We start from the raw sequence: 4,839 nt of genomic DNA, 5'->3' as shown, positions 1-4,839 counted from the left end.
TCTATTCAACATAGTGCTGGAAGTCTTGGCTACAGCAATCAGACAGGAAAATGGAATCAAAGGTATCCAAATAGGGGCAGAAGAGATCAAACTTTCACTGTTTGCTGATGATATGATATTGTATCTAGAAAACCCCAAGGATTCAACCAAGAAACTCCTGGAACTGATCAATGAATTTAGTAAAGTCTCAGGATACAAAATCAATACACAGAAATCAGAGGCATTCTAGTTCAGGTCTTTGTCACTTCTCACCTGAATTACTGGAAAGTCATCCAGTTTTTTCCATTTTAATTCATCGCCACAGCACCATCAAGGTGATTTTTTCTAAACCACAATCCGAAGCCATTTCTTGTTTAAACTCTTTTTAAGGTTTCTTCTCCAAACATTTTGGAGAAGCTTTAGGATAAAATTCAATCTTTTGAGCATGGTGCATGAGGATTTGAGCTTGACTATTTCTCTGGCCCCCTTTCTTGCCACTTCCCTGCTTTCCCTAACCTCTGCCCAACCCCTTCTCACAAAAACACTACTTACCAGAGGGACAAAATAATTTGCAGCATTTTATGCCCCCAACCCTCAGATGCTTTGAGCCTTTTTAGATGTTGCTTCTTCCATCTGCGATGCCCTGCTTCCTTTCTTCATCTCCCTACTCCCTCACTCAATCTTCTTTCAGACGTCACTGCCTCTGGTTAGGCCGCCATGTCTACTCTCCATCTTCACCCCAGGCTTGGCTGGATGCCCCTTCCAGGATTTCCTAGACATCAGGTGCAGACATCTGTCCTACAAGTTTTGCCCCAGTATTTGCTGGTCAGTCATTCCAATGAGTCTGCCGCTCCGTGAGGACACTCAGCAAAGCCAACTTCTCATCTCTCTAGCTCGTCTCCGATACGCAAATGCTCAGTAAATGTTCATGGAAGGAAAAAGAACAGGCGGAAGGCAGGGGTGTTTACTGGATGTTTGAGAATCTTTCTTTACCAGTCAAGGTGAGTGGTGGGAAGGGGTTAATTCAAGAAAACGTTTAATGTGAATTTAAAACCAAAAGAGTCACTTTAGCCTACATAGGCACTTGCCGATGGCCTCAGGCTGCTGTCTCATAGGTAAGAATAAAATCACAAGCCACCTTTTTCTTTTTGGAAAAAAATTATGGTAAAATACACATAGCATGAAGTTTACCATCTTAAGCATTTTAAAGTATACAATTTAGTAGTGTTAAGTATATTCACATTGCTGTACAAAAGTCACTTTTGATTGTATAAATATAGGGTTATATCTTTCTTTTGTAAAAAGGACGAGTAAAAATATTCAGAAAGCTCTGACTTAAGGAGATTATATTCCTGCCTAAATCTCATGTAACAGCTATGCAGGGGCTGCCTAACGATGCACCACTAATTACCTGGCAGCAGCATCTAGAGCTGAAGGCAGAACTATCAAATCACAGTAACTAGAGGGTGTTTTCTTCCAAAGAACAATCTGATGCACTTGTCCTGGTGCTAAAAAATCCCAAGGGCTTTATACCTGACAGCGATAGCCAGTCTACTTTAAGTCTGGCCCTGAGCATTCAATTGAATTTTTATAGTGGGTGATTTTAGGGCACTTAATTTAGAGGAGGAATAGAGATCTAAACTGTGCCTTTAATTAAATAGCACATCCCACATTATACCCATTAAAATGAATCTGCATCCAGCCCTAAATTTCTCTGGACTAGACTATTTGGCATTCATCCACAGCAGATGAGTAAGAAGAGAGATAAGATATCTGAAATATATTGATGGTATCTGAATTCAGAGAGTTGATAGATTCACTACACTAATTCTAACATAGTCACTTTGCAGCACATACCAGGTCAATACCTGCCTAGAAACCAGGGCAGAACGTATTACGCAACACTGTGCCACATGAAAGACATGAAAAAGAAGTCAAAATGAATCAATCCACAGCTATTTATTGAGGGTCAAATATAGACCAGCAGTGTGTTAGTACTATGTCGTTAAAATTAACAAACTTGGCTTCTGCATTTCAGCAATAAAACTTTCAAATTATAGAAAATCAGATTATAAGTAACACAAAGTAGGAAGTAGAAATGATCATATTTACTTCTTTTAAACTTGGGAGGAATATAAACTGGTGGAAAAACCTGCATTTGACCTCAAAGACAATCTTCTAGAAAGAAACTGAAAGATTTGAGATGATTATTCAGAATTGAGTAATTTCCATGATGAATTGATTATGTTTTTTGGTCTGGGATATATTTTAATTGCAATAATCAGAACCTTTCAATCTTTCTTAAGTGAACAGTAGTATTTATTAGAAAGATACATGGATGGTTCATTGAACCCAAGGGCAGAAAATACACCTGGGCCACACCAAGGATGGAAACAAGGAATTGGGAGTTAGGAACTGTGATTATACTCATCACTGCCCTAGGAGTGAGAAGGCTCCAATTTATACTTCTCTTGACTTGTCTGTATTCTTTTTCTTCTTTACAGACAGGCTTTCTCCGCCTTGGGTTGTACATGACCCACATATGATGACCCCACCCCTAACCCTGTTTTTCTATCCCCTCCACTCCACAGTGTTGAGCTAGAGTCTCTAAGGCCTAAATCCAAGTTCTTAGTGGAAAAACTGACTAGGATAGCTTAGGTCAAGTATTTATTCCCAGACATTTGATACCCATAAATGTTCCAGAAGACCTCACTTCCTAGGACTCCAGATTTGATACCATATTTTGACACTCTACCTGTGGTATGGCAAAAATGCTGCAGCACTTACAACAGCATTTTCTTTTTTTTTTTTTTTTAATTTTATTATTTTATTCTTTTGGGGTCTTCCAGTGAGGACCAGAAAACCTGCTAGACAAATTCTAAAAGAGCTGTAGCACTAGCATTTTTTTTTAATTTTTTTTCTTTTTTTTTACTTGCCAAGGCTGATCTAAACACTAGCATTTTGATTCATCCAATAATCAAGTGAATTATAGAAAAGTAAAATGAAAACATTCAATGTCATTTACTTTTTAAAAAAATATTTGAAAAATAAAGATTGACATATTCAAAGAATATAAGGTGATGATATGATATAGGTATGTATTTTACAATGACTGACATAATCAAATTAATTGACACAGCCATCACCACCCATGCTGTACCTTAGATCCTCAGTACTTGCTCATTTAATAGCTCAAAATTGAGCCCTTTAACCAACATATCCCCATTTCCTCCACCCTTCATCCCATTTTAACCTCTGGTCTGCTGTTTCTATGAGTTTGACTTTTTAAAATTCCATATATATGTGAGATCATCCAGTGTCTGTTTCCGTGCCTGGTTTATTTTATTTAACATAAAGTCCTCCAGGTTCACTCTTGTTGTCGAAAATGACAGGATTTCTACTTTTTTTGCCTGAATAGTATTCCATTGTGTTAGTGTGTGTGTGTGTGTGTGTGTGTGTGTGTGTGTGTGTGTGTGTGTATACACATACCACATTTTCTTTATCCATTTATCTGTCAACTCTTAGGTCTTTCTTAGGCTGTTGAGAATAGTGCTGCAATGAACATAGGGGTGCAGATATCTCCTCAAGATACTTATTTTATTTACTTTGGACATAAACTCAGAATTGGAATTGCTAGATCTATATATGCTATATATATATATATATATATATACATATATATATATATATATGCTATCTATATATTGCTAGATCTATATATCCATAGAGAGAGAGCTATATATGGTAGCTATATTTTTGGGTTTTTTTTTAGCAACCTCCTTACTGTTTTCCATAATGGCTGTACCAATTGACATTCCCACCCAATAGTGTACAAAGGTTCTCTTTTCTCTACACCCTTGCCAACACTTGCTATCTCTTGTCTTTTTTAGAATAACTATCCTCTCAAGTGTGATCTGATATTTCATTGTGGTTTTGATTTGCATTTCTCTGACGATCAGTGATGTTGAATGAATACCTTTTCATATACCTGTTGGCCATTTGCATGTCTTCTTTGGAAAAATGTCTATTCAGGTACTTTGCCCATGAAAACAATTGGGTTATTGGTGTTTTTGCTATGGAGTTGTGTGAGTCAGTATTCAAATTCTTAAGTTACTGGATTAATATTGTTGGCTTTCATCCCACTCAACAAAAAGAACCTGCACTTTAAGGGAAGAGTTTCAAGCACTTCCTTAGGATATTCAATTTTTATTATGCTTTTTTACTGTTGTTGTCCGCAAGAGGTAAACTCATCTTTACTTACTGGAAAAACAGTCTGTCGAGTTGTTCTCATCCTCCATGTGGGAGCCTCTATCTGGAAGGCTAAGCAGTTATTGACTTCTAAGACTGTGGCAACACACAGACGGAGAGCATAAACCACTATTTCTCACCACAGATGCTTTGTCTTAGAGAATAGAAGCTATGCTTGGTAACAAAATGCTGGAATGTACTGAAGTACCAGTTACTATTTAAGGACAGTGCCACCTCCAGAATGGAACACGGCTCACAATGATGAGAAAAAGTAAAGTCGATTCTGTTGCAGGAGTTAAGTATTTCCACATTTTCTTTAGCAAGGCTCTATAATCTGTATTAATCACAAGTTTCTTTGGGGATTCTTGTCTAGGGATAAGTTTAAACCAGTAATTAAGTCACCGTGTATGTGATGCTGGAGTTGTTCTCTCCTTGTTTGTAATACATCTTGTCTACTGGTGTGGATGAGGAGAACGGGATGCAGATGCCTGAGCTCCCTGCCTCTGCAGAACCCAGGCCATGGGGTGCCTCCTGCCTATGAACCAATTGTGCCCTCCCCACCAAAATTCATGTTGACGTCCTAACCCTCCAAATATTACTGTATTTGGAGAC

The 4,839-nt window shown here is 37.9% G+C and overlaps 1 non-coding gene across 1 annotated transcript; it reads right to left on the bottom strand.

Annotated features, from left to right (window-relative positions):
- Nucleotides 1-2,815: 2,815 nt before the first annotated feature.
- On the bottom strand, nucleotides 2,816-2,877 carry LOC142874187 (U7 small nuclear RNA). Its single transcript, XR_012922006.1, has one exon. It is a non-coding gene; the product is annotated as a U7 small nuclear RNA (small nuclear RNA).
- Between the last annotated feature and the right edge of the window lie 1,962 nt (nucleotides 2,878-4,839).

This window comes from Microcebus murinus, chromosome 11 (genome assembly GCF_040939455.1).
Source record: "Microcebus murinus isolate Inina chromosome 11, M.murinus_Inina_mat1.0, whole genome shotgun sequence".
NCBI lineage: Eukaryota > Metazoa > Chordata > Mammalia > Primates > Cheirogaleidae > Microcebus > Microcebus murinus.
Note: the sequence above shows the minus strand (reverse complement) of the source record. Positions and strands in the feature narration are given on the sequence as shown.